The sequence below is a fragment of the Osmerus mordax genome, chromosome 8 (assembly GCF_038355195.1).
Source record: "Osmerus mordax isolate fOsmMor3 chromosome 8, fOsmMor3.pri, whole genome shotgun sequence".
Lineage (NCBI taxonomy): Eukaryota > Metazoa > Chordata > Actinopteri > Osmeriformes > Osmeridae > Osmerus > Osmerus mordax.
In genome coordinates, this window is record NC_090057.1 from 20,354,139 (window position 1) to 20,375,300 (window position 21,162).

The 21,162-nt window shown below is 43.3% G+C and overlaps 1 pseudogene; it reads right to left on the reverse strand.

The window, feature by feature from the left end:
- Positions 1-9,580: 9,580 nt before the first annotated feature.
- LOC136948163 (uncharacterized) lies at positions 9,581-12,153 on the reverse strand (annotated as a pseudogene).
- Between the last annotated feature and the right edge of the window lie 9,009 nt (positions 12,154-21,162).

The window sequence follows — 21,162 nt, forward strand, 5'->3', positions numbered from 1 at the left end:
ACAAAAGGGAACATTAGCCGATTGCTGATTTACCTGTACCGTGTTGAAAAGAAGTCCAGTGTGTTTTGTCTAATATTACATTAATGATTTTGAATTCCCACAGTGTCAAATAAAGACCCTGCAGGGAGGGTGACCGTCAGGGCTGTATGTTATAGGTCCATGAGGAAGCATGAAAAGCCTCACAACCTCAGAGTAGGTGGGAAAACATGTTTAACGAGTTCAAGTCAGATTCTGGGGTATTTGTTTGGCTATAGTTGGTGATGTGATGTAGAATAATAATAATAAAACTTATGTCTGTTTATTTGACTTAAACCTGAACTATACTTTCATGGTACCCCAGAAACTGGTTGTTACTGCTCACGTTCTTTGGAGCATAGGCCTGTTCATGATGGGTACATTAGTTAGTGTGAGGTAAGAGCTGATTTTGTACTCTCAATATAGGCTATGCTAACCTGTCAACGCTTTACTAACACTGTTATTCTAACTATTATAATACCAAGAAAATCTTTTAAGAGATTAGTGAGGCTGGCTTATTTGTTCTGGTTGTTCTGGTAGCCTAATAAATCATACCGCTACTATTTGCTTGAACGGTTAGCCTGCCCTCACCTTCAGTGTTTTTTTAACCCTTGTGCTGCCTTCGGGTCACATGACCCAAAGGTTCATAACGAACCATCATTGTGTTTACCCAATTTTACCCAATACAAAAACAAATACAAATAATTTTCTTTTAACCTTCGCAATGTGGGGGGTCTGAGACAGCCCAACGGTTAAAAGAAAATGATTCACTTTGTTTTTGTATGTGGTAAAGTTGTCGCAATACGACGGTGGGTCACAATGACTGATGGGTCAGAATGACCCGAGGATAACACAAGGGTTAAGTAGTTGTTATCTAATGACTTAGTATAATTGTATTATTAAAATCATGTTTTATTCACAGATTACTTTTGAGGACATACTTTCAAATTGCTGTGGCTGAGTGCTCCTGTGTGGCTGGAACCGCTCTCTGCAACCAGTGTTGCACTACTGTATCAGACAACGAAGTACTCTACGTTGCAACTGAAAGCAGTACCGCCTGTTTTCAGCTGCACAGAAACTGAGCAGCGATGGCATAATCCACGAAGACTGTTAAACATAGTTCACATGATGTAGGCATATAGCCTAGCAGGTGTCATCACTTTACAGTCAGAGTGATGCATTTATGAAATGCTTACGTAATTTGCACCCCATTTGATTAAGTAAGGGATAATGCCCGACGAGGTGTACACCTCGAAGGGAATTATCCCACTTGCCAAAGATTTTTTTTTTTACAAACATTAATTTATGTTTTCAGGCGTTTTGCAATAGAACGTTTTTTAACGTTCGCCAACTCTGATATTTCTAGTCCGCTCAGCTCATAGAACCAAAACAGGCATTCCTTTGGCTGAGCTATTAGCCCGAAAGCTAACGTTATGCTAGCAAGAGTCAAAGGCAATAACATTGTGTACGGTTGACAAACGGTAAATATTATTTTACAGTATGTTTGACAAGAAGATTTGCTAGCTAACCAGCCATGTCACTGTCCCAAAATCCATATCAAGATTTTCACGAACAAAGTATCGGCCATATACTAGTACTAGGCTACAGTACAGTATGACCACAGCCTGTGGAGTGAGTTGAATAGCAAATGGATGTGAGATGACCGCATCAAAGTTTACATTTTCTCCAAACAGTAATTATAATTTGACATTATGTTTAACAACAAGACTAGCCAGCTATTGAGCCATGTCATTGTCCCCAAATAAAATCAAGATTTTTAAGAAGAAAATAATCAGCCATGTGTAGAGTTGCTGTTACTGTTGTGTTGGCCGCAGCCTGTGTGAAGTACATTGACTAGCGAAGTGAATAGCAAATGGGATGTGAGATGAGCGGTTACGTGACACTGACACAATACATTCAGAAAAGTAAAATTTGAAAAGTCACTCATTGTTGTAAATACAAGTTAGCTTGTTCAAGTCTTAAAAAATTGTAAATGGAGGCTTGGACTCCGTCCCTGTTGTTATGGTTACTTATTACAGACACTTTGCACAGGCTCATACACTATGTAGCCAGCGCAATAATTTAGAACGGTGAAAAGACAGTTTTGCTGCAATTACGTAGTAAGTGTCCGTATATCACCTGATAATGGACACCCCTGCAGCCAATCAGAATCGAGTATTCACCCAGACCATGGTATAAAGGCATGTCTAGTTAATTGAAAAAGATCCCAGTTTCAGTTTAACTTCTGTAAAAATAATAGAAAATAATAAAAATATATGTAAAGAGTTATCTTTTTTTCATTTCACATCCAGCCTTGTTTTTAGGGTCGTTGTTGTTTTTACCCAATACAAACACAAATAAAAATAATTGGGTGTGCTTTGCCTTCGGCAAAGGCACAACCTTTGTTCTCTCACATATATCTTATTATTATTATTTTCCCAGCCCTAAGGATCAGTCAATATTTGGACTACATAGAAAACGGCGGTGTCAAAATGTTCGTCTTGGTCTCGATTGCGTTGCTTCTATTGGGATTTACATTCCGTTGCACGGTTTAGGCTGAACTTAAGTTTTTGTGGCAAAAAATGAAGCTAACGGTGGCTAACTTGCTAGCCACAGTCAATGACGTTACTTACGTCAATAACGTCACGAAAACTCGCATGATTACCTCTAGCAGAACATTGGTTTAGCAACTCGTTAACTTCAGGAAGATAGCTAAGCAGCTATCTGCTTTACTGCAAGGAAGCTGCAGAAACGCCACAAGCAAAGAGGCCTGGGTGATAACTATTTGCTCATTTTACTTTGTGATATGACACACAATTGTGATGTGTAATGTATATAAGATGATATTATTAAGGAAGTACATCTACTTTCGGAAACAGTAGTCTACTATTTCACTGAAGCATTAGCATTGACAAGCATTAGCATGACATTAGCCTCTGTTGCCCAGGCAACACATACTACAGTGGTCTATGATGCATCTGTTTTCAATCGTTAAAATACACATTCCTGACAAATACATTTTCGTTGTAGGATGTATTATGACATTAGATTACAAGTAAACAATTTGTGGGTGAAATTAGCATTGCCTGTGCTGTGGTTTCAAACCAGTGTAGCTCACTGCAACGCTATAGCCTACGCGAGACGCAGTCTAGTAGCTAACAAAAACATATCCACAGCTGTTTAAGTCAAACGGCGACAGAACATGTTCGGCACTACCCTTACTTAAGTCAAAAGTCTTTCAATAGGTGAAACTATCTGACTAGTGAAGGATTGAAATTCTTTGTGTCTATTCCAATATGTAATGATAGTATTCAATGACACAGAGGTCCGATAATATCAGCTTTAATGCAGCAGTTGGAAATCAACAAGTACAGAGCTCTGGGGTTGTCTAAGTTTCCCTACCCGCAACAGAGTTTGGGCTGGTTCACGAAGTCCAACTGGCTATCTTTCCCTGCCCCAGCATATCATATACAATGCAATTGAAACACAAGTATCAAAAAAGGGTTGAGCTTGTTCTCTCGTGCATCAGGGAGTTGTTCTTGCCTACGCGTCCCACCTGCTCGGGTGCCATCTACACCCAGTTTCAAGGTTGTTTCTGAAAATGAAGAGATAGAGACACAAAGAACAGCCTGCTTCCCACACCCTGTGTGAGACACCATGTTTAAGCCTGAGCACACTTCTCAGATCATAAGACAGAACTTTAATAAGCACAATGCATAACTTTACTTAGCACAATATATTCTTTACTAGTGACTACTAACCCGAACTCCATTGCCACAGCCTAAACTTTGTCAATCTGTGCATGAAAATAATTAATTTCAGCCTAAACGGAACGTTAAATCCAATTCAACCAACGCAATCGCTACCAAGACGAACACATCAGTAGTCTAGTACTGTACTGTAGTAGTACAATTTACCGGGGCAGCTTCTCCACACAGGGCTATATCGCACTTTGCGTTGTTACTGACAATGATCACTACCAGTGAGCTTTTTATGAAAGCGATTTTCCACTAAATAAATGTCAAGCTTATTTACGTTTTTGGGGGCATATTTTCAGTTAGCAGATGGTACTGTTTGAATCGCGATTCCATCTTCTACTGCCGGTAACGTCATAGAATAATCTTCAAAGGGGGTTCTTTATTCATGAATGAATGCAATATGAGTAGGCTAAATGCCTGAAAATATCACGAGAAGGGAAAAACTTAAAAAGACGTTTAAGTCATAGAGATTAGGTCCATTTTTACACCGGTCTGCCAAATGTATTCGTTTTGATTCAACTATGAGGCTGCCTCTTGCAGGGGAAATGAGAAGACATCTATTTAATTCTACACTTCACTCGTATTTTGAGTTGTAAATGAGCAGCAAAAAAAGATGCTTTTAAATCTATGTAATTTTTATAAATAATAAGTAGGCCCTATGCATTTTTATATAAAATATACAGAAATATCAGTTTTCATTAAAAAACGACCCCCCTGTGCAACCGACGCAAGCAAGCACACCCCTACAATTTCACCAGAAATTGTACCCTCTCTAGTTATTATCATTATGGTGAATTTTCAAGGACCTTTGTCTTTTAAAGTAGACTGAGATCTGGAGAGTATATTGCATGTGATCCCAGCTAACACAGTTACGTTGCCCTCACGTTGCCGCAACGTCATTCGATGACCAAACATACGTTGCTGCAACGTCTTTGGCGACGTTGCGGCAACGTGGGAAGTGAAAGACGCCATGAGGTAACGGCAATGTCACCAAATCACGTTGCCAGTCCTTAACTGCGACGTCGTGGGAACGTTATTTTCCGACGTTGCCAGTCTGTAACCGCGACCTCCTAGCAACGTTGTTTTGTGACGTTGCCAGTCCGTAACCGCGACCTCCTAGCAACGTAATTTTGTGACGTTGCCAGTCCGTAACTGCAACGTTAATTAAGTAACCTATATATTATATTCAATTCTACTGCTTATATTGGGGCGGTTCATATGCAGACCTCATTTGCTCAAAATGCTACTTGTTCTTGTATAATAGGCTACATGGTAGCCAACTTTAGGAGGACTATGTTTGTGTGATGTGTAGCCTAACTCAAGCTAATCATAAACAAGGCAGCATTTCCATGTAACATTCAGTCATTTTATTTCAAACAAAGTACCAAACAGTGAATTAAAATCTTCTGCCAGTCCCCGCTACAGGTCCTGTCTGTTGGCCCTGACAATGAAGCACAAAATAAGTTAGTGTTCTATCAACATAATTGCACGTGTAAAAAGGGGCTATACAAGTAATAAAAAAATCACATCTAAAATAATAATCATCAAAAAAATATTATGGGATTCTAGTTTTTTGTCACATAGCCATGTGAAAGGTTGGATATGGAAGCTGCAATCATGATTCATTCACCTGGCTTGTTTTGAATGGGCTGCTGGGGTGTGTTTGAGTGTCCTCTATGAGGAGCTCCACAGCTTTCTCTCCCAGTCCCGTCTTCCACTTCATCACAGCGTCTGGAATTAGAAGTAATTTACTTATTGTCAGCACCAATGTGAACGTTGAACGCTGCGTGTAAACCATAGTTCATGGCATCTCCAAATACTTACCACTCTCTTTCGCAACTCCAGCACCTTAAGGCGCTCCTCAAGGTCTTGGAGTTCAGCCTGTGTTTGGGCCACCTGTAGGTCCATCACTGGCACCTCTTCAGTGTGTCTGCCCTGTAGTCGCATATGTTGCATACTTATCCTGGTTTTGGCTGTGCTCTCTTTTTGTCATTGGCGTAGATATATGTCAATAACTGCTTCTTTGTCCCTTCCTTTGCGGGGTAAGGCGCATACCACATATCACATACCCGGGAAGGGATCTTAAATATTGTAACAAGCACACTTTTAATTTTCTCTGCTGTAAGTGGAACAGTATCATTTTGGGCCTTGTGTACCAGGAGCAACTGATTAATGTATTGACATTAAAAGTCATTAACTGAATAAACCACCGATTTATTGCAATTCACTTAACATTTTACAGTACTAGTAAGTAAGGCAAGTAGGAGCATTAGCGAGGCAATGTGATAATTACTTAATTAATAGGGTCGTCAGTAACAACGCAAAGTGCGATATAGCCCTGTGTGGAGAAGCTGCCCCGGTAAATAGTACTACTACGGTACAGTACTAGACTACTGCTGTGTTCGTCTTGGTAGCGATTGCGTTGGTTGAATTGGATTTAACGTTTCGTTGCACGGTTTAGGCTGAAATTAATTATTTTTTAATGAATAGATGACAAAGTTTAGGCAATGAAGTTAAGGTTAGTAGTTAGATAGACTTTTGATTTAAGTAAGGGGAGTGCCGAACATGTTCTGTCGCCGTTTGTGTTCCTACAGCTGTGTAGATGTTTTTGTAGTGTCTCGCGTAGGCTACAGCGTTGCAGTGAGCAACACTGGTTTGAACTGGTTTGAAGTGACTGGCTAGCAAATTAGCCACCGTTAGCTTCACTTTTCACTACAAAAACGCAATTTCTACTTAAACCATGCAACGGAACATGAATTTACATTTATTCATTTAGCAGACGCTTTTATCCAAAGCGACTTCCAAGAGAGAGCTTTACAAAGTGCATAGGTCACTGATCATAACAACAAGATAGCCAAAAAACATCGCGAGTAGCCAAAACATGAAGCACACATTGTGAACAACCAAAGTAAGTGCCAAAGGGAAGAACCATAAGAGCATGTAGTTAAACAAGTTACAATTAAACAACATGAACAGCTATAAGTGCAAGTGTACCTGTGGAAAAAAGCAAGCAACAGTAATAAAACAATGTATCACAGCGAGAACAAAAATTTTAATCAGTTACCACTAACCACAAGAGCAACAAGTCTCTAAGCAAGAGTCATTGTGATCCTTGAGGAAACTAACATCGGGTCAAGCGAACCGTTCCTAAGTACCGTTGTACTCCCGGAACAAGTGCGTCTTGAGCCTTTTCTTGAATAAAAATACAACCAACCAATGCAATCGCTACCAATACGAAACTTTTGACACCTAGGTTGTCTATGTAGTCCAAATATTGACAGATCCTTAGGGGGGTGAAAAAATAATAATAATATATATGTGAGAGAACAAAGGTTGTGCCCTAGCCGAAGGTTAAGCACACCCAATAATACATTTTATTTGGAGGCGCCTTTCAAGTCACCCAAGGTCACCTTACAATAAAAGAATACAGGATAAAAGATCCCCTCCCTCAGTCACCACCTTACCACGGTGGAGGGGTTAGCGTGTCCTAGTGATCCTGGAAGCTATGTTGTCGGGGGCTTTGTGCCCCTGGTAGGGTCACCCAAAGCAAACAGGCGAAGGACCAGACAAAGCGTGGCTCAAAAACCTACCATGAAGAAAACGTACAATGGTTCCCAGTTGCCCCTGCCCGAAACCCGAACGGTGTTTTGTTGTTGGACTTCTGTGCTAGACACGGCTTGTCCATAACAAACACCATGTTCAAGCATAAGGGTGTCCATATGTGCACTTGGCACCAGGACACCCGAGGTTTCAGTTCGATGATAGACTTTGTAGTCGAGTCGTCGGATCTGAGGCCGAATGTCTTGGACACTCGTATGAGGAGAGGGGCAGAGCTGTCAACTGATCACCACCTGGTGGTGAGTTGGCTACGATGGTGGGGGAAGACGTCGGTCAGGCCTGGCAGGCCCAAACGTAATGTGAGGGTCTGCTGGGAACGGCTGGCAGAATCCCCTGTCAGAAGGAGCTTCAACTCCCACCTCCGGGAGAGCTTCGATCATGTCTTGGGGGGGGCCGAGGAAATTGAGTCCGAATGGGCCATGTTCCGGTCCTCCATTGTTGAGGCGGCTGACCGGAGCTGCGGACGCAAGGCGGTCGGTGCATGTCGCGGCGGTAACCCTCGGACCCGGTGGTGGACGCCAGAGGTGAGGGATGCCGTCAAGCTGAAGAAAGAGGCCTATCGGACTTTATTGGCTGGTAGGACTCCAGAGGCAGCTGATGTGTACCGGCAGGCCAAGCGGAATGCGGCTTTGGCGGTCGCGGAGGCAAAAACCCGGGCGTGGGAGGAGTTCGGCGAGGCCATGGAAAATGACTTCCGAACGGCTTCGAAAAGGTTCTGGACCACCATCCGGCGACTCAGGAGGGGGAAGCAGTGCACTGTCAACGCTGTATATGGTGGGGATGGTGCGCTGCTGACCTCGATGGGGGACGTCCTGGATCGGTGGAAGGAATACTTTGAAGACCTCCTTAATTCCACCAACACGCTTTCCGACATGGAGACAGAGTCTGGGGACATCGGGGGGGCATATCTCTGGGGCTGATGTCGCCGAGGTGGTTGAAAAGCTCTGCGGTGGCAGGGCCCCTGGGGTGGATGAGGTCCGCCTGGAGTTCCTTAAGGCTCCGGATGTTGTAGGGCTGTCTTGGTTGACACGACTCTGCAACATCGCATGGACATCGGGGACAGTGTCTCTGGACTGGCAGGGGGACCAGAGGGTGTGCTCCAACTTTAGGGTGATCACACTCCTCAGCCTCCCTGGGAAAGTCTATTCAGGGGTTCTGGAGAGGAGGGTCCGTCGGATTGTCAAACCTCGGATTCAGGAGGAGCAATGTGGTTTTCGTCCTGGCCGTGGAACAGTGGACCAGCTCTACACCCTCGGCAGGGTCCTGGAGGGTGCATGGGAGTTCACCCACACATGTTTTGTGTGGGTGCGGATGATGTGGTCCTGATGGCTTCATCGGGCCGTGACTTTCAGCTCTCACTGGAGCGGTTCGCAACCGAATGCGAAGCGGCTGAGATGGGAATCAGCACCTCCAAATCTGAGGCCATGGTTATCGACCGGAAAAGGGTGGAGTGCAATCTCCGGGTCGGGAAGGAGATCTTGACCCAAGCGGAGGAGTTCAAGTATCTCGGGGTCTTGTTCACGAGTGAGGGAAGAATGGAGCACGAGATTGACAGGCGGATCGGTGCGGAGTCCGCAGTGATGCGTGCTCTGCATCGGTCCGTCATGGTGAAGAAGGAGCTGAGTCGAAAGGCGAAGCTCTTTATTTACCAGTCGATCTACGTTCCTACCCTCACCTATGGTCACAAACTGTGGGTAGTGACCGAAAGAACGAGATTGCGAATACAAGCGGCCAAAATGAGTTTTCTCCGCAGGGTGTCCGGGCTCTCCCTTAGAGATAGGGTGAGAAGCTCGGTCATCCGGGAGGGGCTCAGAATAGAACCGCTGCTCCTCGCGTTGAGAGGGGCCAGTTGAGGTGGCTCGGGCATCTGATAAGGATGCCTCCTGGACGCCTCCTCGGTGAGGTGTTCTGGGCACGTCCCACTGGGAAGAGGCCCCGGGGAAGACCCAGGACACGCTGGAGGGACTATGTCTGTCGGCTGGCCTGGGAACGCCTCGGGGTCCCCCAGGAAGAGCTGGTGGAAGTGGCCGGGGAGAGGGAAGTCTGGGCCTCCCTGCTTAGGTTGCTGCCCCCGCGACCCGACCCCCAGAAAAGCGGCAGATGATGGATGGAGGACAAAAGATAAAAGCATGAGAAACAACATTAAAACAGAACATCAACATAAAACAAGTGATGTGCACAGGGTCCAGTTATAGAGAGTATGTCAGTTTGAACAGGTGAGTTTTGAGTTGAGATTTGAATGATGTGATGGAGTCTGATTGTCTTGTGTGTGGGGGGAGGGAGTTCCAGAGCCTGGGTGCTGAGCAGCTGAAGGCTCGGGCAGCCATGGGCCTGGCAGCCCGTTGGCAGCCTGTTGGCCTCATTATCGAAGCAAATCCTCAACGAGGCACACCTGTTGCTCATCTACCCCACTCCTGGTGAGTACAAAAGGGGACGACAAGGGGTGATATGGTGGTTGACGTGGTTTTTATGCTACACAGACTCGCCGTAAGGAGAGAAGAGACCAACGAATGAGCCAGGAGGGCCAGAGGCAAAGATCCTTGAAGAAGAGACACGCCGACATAACTTTCTTTTCTTTAATGTTTTTGTTTTGTACCAAGAGGTGCTATTAAAACCCTTCGGCTTACCTTCTCCCTTGGAGTCTGTCTCCGTGCTTCACACCATGGTACTGAGGCGTGACGTGGGAATGGTTAACAGTCCAGAAAAGGATTAGCGGAGGGTGCGGGAGGGAGTATATTCGTGAAGGAGGTCGCAAAGGTAAGTGGGGGCTAGATTGTGGAGAGCTTAATAGGTGAGGAGAAGGTTTTTGTAGTCGATGCGGTATTGTACAGGGAGCCAGTGAAGTTGGATGAGTACAGGGGTAATGTGGTCCGATGATTTGGTACAGGTGATGATCCGGGCGGCCGAGTTCTGAATGATTTGTAGTCTGTTGATGAGTTTGGTGGGGAGTCCGGTGAGCAGGGCATTGCAGTAGTCGATGCGGGATGTGACAAATGAGTGGACCAGGATTTCGGTGTTGGACTGGGTCAGTGATGGGCGCAGTCTGGAGATGTTGCGTAGGTGGAAGAATGCAGTCCGGGTGATGTTTTGAATATGGGGTGCAAATGAAAGGGTGCTGTCCAGAATGACGCTGAGGCTCTTGACTTGGGGGGAGAAGGGTACAGGGAATCCGTCGACGATGATGGGTGGAGCTGGGGTGTGTTGGGATTTGGTGATGATGGATTTGGAGCCGATGAGCAGGGCCTCAGTTTTATTGCTATTGTTTTATTATTGTTGTGTTTATTTAAATACAACAGTTTATATTTACATTCATCATTTAGCAGACGCTCTTATCTAGAGCGACTTACAGTAAGTACAGGGACATTCCCCCCAAGTAGGGCGAAGTGCCTTGCCCACACAACGTCAGCCTGCATGACAGGAAATCAAACCGGCAACCTTCTGATTAATAGCCCGATTCCCTAACCGCTCAGCCATCTAACCATTCAGATCTAACCAACATCTAACAGTTGTGCCAGATCTGGCTGACAGTGCCTATCAGAGTGAGAGGTACAGGTGAGTCCCAGATGTGATTGGACTTGATTCTGCCTATTACCCTCTCGACCACTATCCTGAGACGCGCTATGGCTTGTGTCTTCTCAGTGTCCTCTCTTGTAAATTGGGCTGAATGCTTGAAGGGTGGAATGATGAGTTTGGCCCCAACACCAGAAAGGAGATCTTGGATGATAAATCCTTTGTCGGCCATCACTTCATCACCTGACTCAAGTAAGGGAAGGCTTCCGCTGATCTTTGTTATCTCCTTGTCAGAGATGCTTCCAGTGTATAGTGGCGAGAAGAATGTCACCAAACCATGGGGAGCGACTCCGATCAGTACCTTCAAGGTTGTCCTGTTTTGTAGTGGGAGAACGTCTCTGATTGCAGGGTCAGTGAAGAAGCTGCCGCCACAGCAATCTCAGTGCAGTCTAGTATCACACGGACATTGGGACAGTACTTCTTGAATTTTCCTGGCATGACGAATTTCACCTTCTCCCTACTCAGCTAAACTTATCTGGAACATGTCAGCAATTACCTGCTCCTTCATGCAAACTGCTACTTGCATACAGTAAATAAGAAATTCATCAATTAATGGCATGCTGTGAGGGGAACTGGGACTGATGTTTTCACTGGTGCCTTCACTTATCCTCTTTGCTTTACTCCAGTAGACCAGTCGAGAGGCAGATGGTGCAATGGAGTCCCAGAAGATCTTAAACACGTGCTCAGATGGAAATTTGGTTTAAAATCGCATCTGGTCATCTGACGCACAATACCGGCTGAAGAGGTCCGGGGATGGTAAGGCTTTCTTCAGCTTGGCTTCCAAGTCTTGGATGCAATCCGCTGCTTCATCTAGCATTCCTGTGGTGATTGAGAATTAACAAGTTCATTCAGTCCTTCATTCAATTTAGTGAAATTATAAAGCCCTGTGGATAACAGTATTTCTTTTTATCAACTTCAAAAGTTGACAGCAACAAGTTACTTGACAGCAACTTGTTAACAACGTTAACAAGCAGGATTAGTAACATGAAGTTTTGCAAAGTAGACTACAGCACAAGTACATAGCCAGTGAATTAGGCACAGTGATATGAGGAAAGAAATTATTTTAAACCCCTTTAAGTTAGCTGTGGTAAAATACTGACAAACTGTTACAGTGATTGAAGAAGGCAATGCACCACTCTACCATGAAGACATAACGTTACAGGAGGTGGAATTTCTTACCTGCGGGCATCATCGTCGCATAATCGTAGTCCAGTTTTAAAGTTTTCTTTGCTATTTCCTTTATCTTGACTCTACAGACGTTAACGGCTGCTGTTTGTGGCACCGCTCATACACAGGCTCCTTTTTTCCTTTAGGGGTGAAGTCGTTCCAAGGAAAAATGCTAGGGATAGCCTCTGGTTTCAAGCAGCAAACAGTGATCCCTAAAACGTAGTCATCTGATGTGAAGTGTCTGCTGCTGACATAAGTGCTCCCCTTTTTGATCGTAAAGTTTGGTCCTTCATCCCGCCGGATAGCCTGAATCCATTTTCGTCGTACTTCACCATCAACAGGGAAGGAATGAAAGGACAGATATGGCTGCTTTTGGGAATAACAAGAACAGCCCGATACGCTACGATAACTCTTGCTTGTTGCTTGTGCCATTTGTTTACCGGTTGCCCTGACCAGAGAGGAAGAAGATTATCACGACGATTGCGTATTTCTGGTAACAAATACGGAAGTTCTTTGGGTCTCAGTCAGACCATAGACTTATATAGTAATAGATACACAGATAGATTTTTCTTCCAAGATGGCGTCCCCATTAATTTCTATGAAAAGTGCTCAGTGGCGCAGTGAGGCAAGCGAGAGTGCGAAATGGACCTCTCCATCTTTCCAGACCGACTCGTCCGGTCTTGCGCAGAAGCTTGTTCCTAGTTCCAAAACTCGTGCATTCTTGCAACAAGCTGTACACGTCATACTTTGCGACAACCAGTCGCGAGCTTGTGAGCTGGAGCTAAGGCATTGTAGAAAACTGTCAGAATGTACGGAAGAGAAACTGTTCTTCGGTCTAACTCCACATTTCAGTGTGACAAAGTTTTAGCGCTTTGCACATGTTTTCAGGAACTCATTTCACACGTATATAATGTACTTAGAAGCAAAAACATGGAATTCACTAGTATATAATCATTTACATTTAGTCATTTAGCAGACGCTCTTATCCAGAGCGACTTACAGTAAGTACAGGGACATTCCCCCGAGGCAAGTAGGGTGAAGTGCCTTGCCCAAGGACACAACGTCAGTTGGCTTGACCGGGAATCGAACTGGCAACCTTCGGATTACTAGCCCGATTCCCTCACCGCTCAGCCACCTGACTCCCTTATTATGGTTATACTAGTTAGTGCTAACCACTAACTTGATAATAGGCTACTCGGTGGGTTAGCGGTTTGCACTAATTATAGCAGAGATACCTCTGGAAAAGTTATCTTGTATAATTATAACAAGCACACAGAACTGAGTGCTGAACTGCTGGCGGCGGTGGATGGTCCAAGTGCAACCGGAGGATGAACGGCCGGGGGGGCGATGCTCGGTACGGCTCCGCGCTGCAAGAGAAGCCGTGTGTTGGTGAACCCCGTCTGTCTCTGGTCCATGTTAAAACTGTCCGCCGTGAAATGGTCAGTGGCGCAGAGGCGGCTGTTGGAGTTTATCTAAAGCTTTCCATGAGCGTGGCTCTTCACAAATCTATCCACCTATTTTTCCTGTCATTATCAACAGGGAACTTAAATGGCGTTGCAGCGCAGTTCTTGCATCCAGGGAAGATGCAGTTGCGGGTGGTGGGAGACATCCTGAAGCTAGCTAGCTAGCTGATGTAAGCTACAATAACAGTACAGCAGGAGGAGCCATTCAGTGATCTGATGTAAATGGGGCGAAATGACGTAGATAGGGCATTTTTTGGCTCCGCCCATTAAAACCTGATCTGAAAACGGAAGAGAAACTGTTCTTCGGTCTAACTCCACATTTCAGTGCGACAAAGTTTTAGCGCTTTGCACATGCTTTCAGGAACTCATTTCACTCGTGTATATAATGTACTTAGAAGCAAAACATGGAATTTACTTTACAGGATCTTTAAGGTGTATTGTGCAACCAGCCCCCCAGGTCTTTTCACCCAAAAGCTGTGCCAAATTCCCTAATGCTCTTGTGGCTGAATGGGCACAAATTCCCACAGAAACACTCCAAAATCCTGTAGAAAGCATTCCCAGAAGAATGGAAGCTGTTAGCTACACAGGGGGGGCCTAACTCCACATTAGGGCCTATGGATTAGATTCGTAGTTGTCCCAATAATTGTGTCTATATAGTATGTCAATCCATTCATTATAGCTGTAGCTAGCAGCTTGTAATTTATGTTGACTAAGCAGTTAATTGCAAGGATCAAAATGTGTGTACTATTTGGGTATTGAAGCTTGAGCTGACTGCCCTCTAAATGACACCTTTCTACTTTACCTAATGAACACGAAAATGGTTTGATTCACTTTCTTTGAATGAATTGTTTTCGACTAAGACTAGTTAACATATTAATAATACAGGGCCCAGGTGGTTTTGCAATGTGTCAGTGTTGCTGCCCAGACAAAGCAATACAGAGTTCAAAAGGTCTGTCTAAAAGTGACTACAATAAATCCCATTGCTTGAGACACGTTTGAAAAATACATTGCACTCTTATCAATTTTGTTAATGTGTAGCCATTGCCAGTCATTCTCTTTCTTCACCAGTGTGTCATACTGGTTTTCTTCCCCACAACATTCCTTCAACAACCCTTGGAAAACTCACTGAGGCCCCCTAGAGACAGCAGAGCCTCTGGTTTTAACATAAAGTAGAAGTAGCGTCTTCAGTAGCCAGACTAACTTGAACTTTTTTTTTCTTTTTTTTTACTCTACCTACTTAAGATAAGATAGGATAAAACGTTATCGTCTCCAAGGAATATTTGTCTTGGAATCCATGCTGCATTTTATCCCAGTAAAAACATGAACACCAATTAATACACAATACAATTATATCCAGCAGTTGCATATACAAAACTACACTTATTAATTAATTAGATAAACAATTCACACAACATAAAAAGTGCAAAGAAATGACAACAATATATTACAGAACTATTACAGAGTCAGAAACTATCTTCTGGGCTTGTCAAATTACATGATATGTAATGGTAACTTGATCATTTAAAAAGTTGAATAAAACTTCAATTCAAGGGTAAGGAACAATTGGGTTAATGAAACAAAGTCTCTAGAGTACTGGTTGAGTAACAGTTCTTTTACATTGACCTGTCTGAAATACAGAAGTAAAGGGCTGCCATGTGCCATCAACTGTTGATGTGAAGCAATGTGTCTCCTTTGCCTTATCAGGTCCCAAAGAAGATAACAGATAAAACATTGTAAAAGTATAGATTTTTTTTTTCTTCTGTCAATTCACTCATTTTGTCACACACATATACACACGTATATCCAAAACGTATACAGCACATACACACAGATGACTAGTACCATGACCATAAATGTAAATGTTCTGGCGTTGTTCAGTTACTATTAGTATCTGGACTTTGGTCAGACCATTTGCGTTGGATCTAACCTTTGCCCTTTATGAGCTCACCTGTGCTCCAAGAGGTGACATACTGTTCATGTGCACCTTCCTTGGGTGGATTTGCTGATGATACCATGCATACATGAATCTAAGATATCTCAGGGCCTGACATGTTCTGACAGATAAGGATGTTCTAGTCATTCTTTTACCAGCAGGCTTGTAATTGTGGGACAGAGATAGTACATGACTGTAATTGTCATTGGAATAACAGCAGCAACCTAGAGTTATGATAATGATATATTCCAAATTATAATTCCATTACATAAGAAGTCCATTATGCTAAAGTATTTGGAGGCTATGGGTAGATTGGGTTTACTCACTCTAGACTATAATGAAGAGTGGCCCCTATAGGCTTCCTGAGTCATTAGTGCCCTTTCTCACACATTGTGAGTCAAAATAGGGGATGTTCATCCAACTAAAATTGCCTGTTGATTATTGCATATTTGATAATGATGGGCTTGATACATGATAATATTGTATCAAAACTACTATCAGTGTGACAAATGAATGTCATTTATTTAGATGACAGCCTTAAGCCCATTTCATGCTATGCACATGTACAGTAGAGCTGAGCTGACAACATTGGTGTGTTAAGGCATGGCGTAAGGGTGACACTGATCATTTGGCAAATTATGCTTTTCATTAAATCTTGACTCCAGCCTCATTCTTTTCTGTACTGTAACCCAACAAAAACATGGTGGTCTGTCCACTCCTTCAAAGGGAGGACTGTCTGGATGAACATGAAGAAGCATACTAATGAGTTGTTGGTTCCATAAACTTTATTCTGCCTGATTTAAACTAAAACATAAAGAGAAATAGGATAATTCTGTTATGAAACAATATCAGTTTCATGTTTAAAGGGGTCGTTGATTGCAAAACCGATTTTACCTTGTCATAGTTGAATGAACGACAGTTCGGTGGGAGTCAGGTGGCTGAGCGGTTAAAGAATCGGGCTAGTAATCAGAAGGTTGCTGGTTCGATTCCCGGCCGTGCCAAATGACGTTGTGTCCTTGGGCAAGGCACTTCACCCTACTTGCCTCGGGGGAATGTCCCTGTACTTACTGTAAGTCGCTCTGGATAAGAGCGTCTGCTAAATGACTAAATGTAAATGTAAAATGGACATACAGTGAACCTCAAAGTCCATTGACACCTCTTTCCTATCTAAATCTCACAACTTGAAAATGCAGCTGTAAAACGTTCGGTTTTGAAAAAGCTGTATTTGTGACGTCACAAATATAGCATCACCTTTGTCAAGCCCCAACATTTACATACAGACCAGCCCTCTGGTGTTCTGGCCCAGAGTCTCAGACACTAGTTTGACTGCGCGCTGCTCTGTGTACTTCCACGCCAACAACAAAGGAGAAGGTTTGAAAGTTTTTACAGTATATTGAAAATGGACCATTGTAAATGCAGTGTTCCAGGCTGTACTGGGAATGCTGACACTTTTCATAATCTTCCCAAGGCACCAGACACTCGACGGGCATGGCTGATGTTTTTCTATGAGAAGATCCCTGTGAAGTTCGACATTCAGATCAGGAGAAGATCAGGAGATACCTGTCTGAGCATTCCACCCAGCTGCTAGTCCAAGCACTTGTCCTCTCAAAGTTGGACTACTGCAACTCGCTGCTCGCCGGTCTCCCAGCATGCGCAACCCGCCCTCTCCAGAGGATTCAGAACGCAGCGGCCCGTCTGGTCTTCAATCTACCCAGACGCTCCCATGTTACCCCGCTCCTCATCTCCCTCCACTGGCTTCCCATCACGGCCCGTATCAGATTCAAGACTCTGGTACTGACCTTCCGAGCGGTGAACGGGACTGCACCCGACTACATCAAGTCTTTCCTCCAGCCTTACACTCCCCCCGCCACCTACGGTCTTCTTCTGACAACCGTCTGGTGGTCCCACCGCTCAAGAGCGCCCGGTCCCAACACAAGCTCTTCTCCTGTCTGGCCCCCCAATGGTGGAATCAACTCCCCACCTCCATCAGGGACACTGACTGTCTCCCCACCTTCAAGAAAAGGCTCCAGACGCACTTGTTCCGGGAGTACAACAGCACTTAGGAATGCTTGTCTGGACCTGATGTTAGTTTCCTCCAGGATCACAATGACTCGTATTGAGAGACGTGTTGCTCTTGTTGGTTAGTTGTAACGGTTTTAAATTCTTGTACTCGCTGTGAAATATTTTACTGTTGATTATTTTTTCTACTATGGAAGCAAATCGTGACCAAAATTCAAATGCATTTGCAGAAATGCTTTTTCATTTTAAGAACGTGTATGCATTATTTGACTCATAAATGAAACTAGAGAGGGTACAATTTCTGGGGAAATTGTAGGGTGTGCTTGCTTGCGTCGGTTGCACAGGGGTCCGTTTTTTAATGACATTTTTACAACTGATATTTCTGTATATTTTATATAAAAATGCATAGGGCCTACTTATTATTTATAAAGATGACATAGATTTAAAAGCATCTTTTTTGCTGCTCATTTAGCCTGCAACTCAAAATACGAGTGAAGTGTAGAATTAAATATGATATCTTCTCATTTCCCCTGCAAGAGGCAGCCTCATAGCTGAATCAAAACAAATACATTTGGCAGACCGGTGTAAAAATTGACCTAATCTCTATGACTTAAACGTCCTTTTAAGTTTTCCCTTCTCGTGATATTTTCATGCATTTAGCCTAGCTACTCATATTGCATTCATTCAGTAACCCCTTTGAAGATTATTCTACGACGTTACCGGCAGTAGAAGATGGAATCGCGATTCAAACGGTACCATCTGCTAACTGAAAATATGCCCCCAAAAACGTAAATAAGCTTGACATTTATTTAGTGGAAAATCGCTCATTAATAAAAAGCTCACTGGTAGCAATCATTGTCAGTAACAACGCAAAATGCGATATAGGCCTGTGTGGAGAAGTTCCCCCCGGTAAATTGTACTACTACAGTACAGTACTAGACTACTGCTGTGTTCGTCTTGGCGATTGCGTTGGTTGAATTCGATTTAACGTTCCGTTGTACGGTTTAGGCTGAAATTAATTATTATCATGAACAGATTGACAAAGTTTAGGCTGTGGCAATGAAGTTCAGGTTAGTAGTCAGATAGTTTCACCTATTGAAAGACTTTTGATTTAAGTAAGGGGAGTGCAGAACATGTTGTCGCCGTTTGACTTCCTAAACAGCTGTGTCTCGCGTATGCTACAACGTTGCAGTGAGCAACACTGGTTTGAAACCACAGGTAATGATAATTTCACCAACAAATCGTTTACTTGTAATGTAATGTCATAATAAATCCTACAACGAAAATGTATTTGTGAGGAATGTGTATTTTAAGATTGAAAACAGATGCATCATAGACCACTGTAGTATGTGTTGCCTAGGCAACAGAGGCTAATGTCATGCTAATGCTTCAGTGAAATAGTACACTACCGTTTCCGAAAGTAGATGTGGGCCTACTTCCTTAATAATATCAGCTAATATTGTACATTACATTTCACAATTGTGTTTCACATCACAAAGTAAAATGAGTAAATAGTTATCACCCTGGCCTCTTTGCTTGTGGCGTTTCTGCAGCTGCCTTGCAGTAAAGCTATAGTTATCCTAGCTATCCCCCAAGTTAACAGATGCGAAACGAATGTTCTGCTACAGGTAGTCACGCGTGTTTTCGTGACGTTAGTGACGTTAGTAACGTCAGTGACTGTGGCTAGCAAATTAGCCACCGTTAGCTTCACTTTTCACCACAAAAACGCAATTTCTACTTAACCATGCAACTGAACGTAAATAAAAATACAACCAACGCAATCGCTACCAATATGAAACTTTTGACACATAGGTTGTCTATGTAGTCCAAATATTGACTGATCCTTAGGGGGGCGAAAATAAACAATAAATAAATAAATAATATATATGTGAGAGAACAAAGGTTGTGCCCTTCCGAAGGCAAAGCTCACCCAATTAGTAATCAATCATGCTATTTGCATTTTAATTTTCTTCTTCAAGAGTGCTCAATCTTTCACTTAATTAAAATGAAAAAGAAATAGACATTTGAGATTTAATTTTCAAAACATGCCCCAGCAAATAGATACCAAAATTCTATTTGAAATGTAAAATGTAAAAATTAAAATGCATTTGCAGAAATGCTTTTTCATTTTAACAATGTGGCTGCATTATTTGACTCATAAATGAAATTAGTAATCAATCATCCTATTTACATTAGCATTTTCTTCTTCAAGACTGCACATTTTATGCCATAATTAAAAAGAAAACAGAGCAGACATTGCTTTTTCGTTTTCGTGTTCTGCCCGCAAAGAACTGCCCATAATTCGAAAAAACGAAAAAGCATTCTGAGCGGCGCAGCAGAGTGACGTCAGTAGCCGCTCTTCTTCAGCTCCCTCCTGACCGAGCTACCCATCTTGTTCAGTAGGGGGCGGTGTGAACATCTGCATTGCATTACATTGCAAACGTGCCGGAAAATGAATTGAATTACCGGGTCTTTAGAGGACGCATCACAGACTGAGCAACTTGATGTCAAACAATGACTAAAACAGTGGCAGAGCTACTATTAATGTGTAAATCTGTGACGGCAGAGTGTGCAGCCAAGCTCTCTATGATTTGTTCTACTCGGTCACGGGCATCAGACTCAGATATATTATTAGATTCTACCTGCTCAGCTAATTCTAACAGTGTTTGCACAATTTGAGGGAGCGCCGTGATCTGTGATGCGTCCTCTAAAGCAACGGTCCCCAACCTTTATTGCGCCACGGACCGCTTTCATGTAAGACATATTTTCACGGACCGGCAGGGACGGACTGGGAGGAAAGATAGGCCCTGGACAGCTGCGCTGCTAATGCATGCATATTCTGGGTTTGATGTGATCCTAGTTAGTGACTTCCACACCAAAAAATATTTTGCTGATTTGAGCGAAAAATAGTTTTTTGGAGTTTTATGTAAAATAAACATAGCCGTTTTTTCAATTGACAAAACCTTGTCTAGTGAATGTGATGTATTTTTGTCTCTTAATTTTTCAGCCCCATCTTTAAGTTTCTTAGCCTGGTTTTCCATCGTTATATTGTTACTAGCTAGCTTTCGATGTATCAGTCCCACTGTTGTGTGTAAATGAGCTACGACAGTGACACCCGAAATGCGTTCCGTATATCCAGTTTAGTTGGCTTAATGTTGGAAATGGAAGCAGGGTTTTCAGTGCTTTAGTGGCGATCTCAGGATAGCCTTCATCCAAAACACCGATAGAGTTGTTGTCTCAAACAGGCTTCATTGAGTGGTAACTATCACTTGTCATGTGTCAAGAGGAAGAGACGCGCATGATAGTTACCGCTCAATAAAGCCCACAAACTTGATAAAAAATGAGTAAACAAATGTCTTTGCAGAGCTTTTTTGCTCAGGGGAAAAGGCCCGCGGAGAAGGAGAGAATCCGGTCATTTTTCAGAATAAAATGTCTTTCAGACTCTGATAATCAATTAAAAGGAAATCATGTTATTAATTCTTTTCTGTGCGGCCCGGTACGAAATTACCCGCGGACCGGTGGGCACCGGTTGGGGGAACGCAGCTCTAAAGACCCGGCAATTCAATCAATTTCCCGGCACATTTGCAATGTAATTCAATGCAGATGTGCACACCGCCCC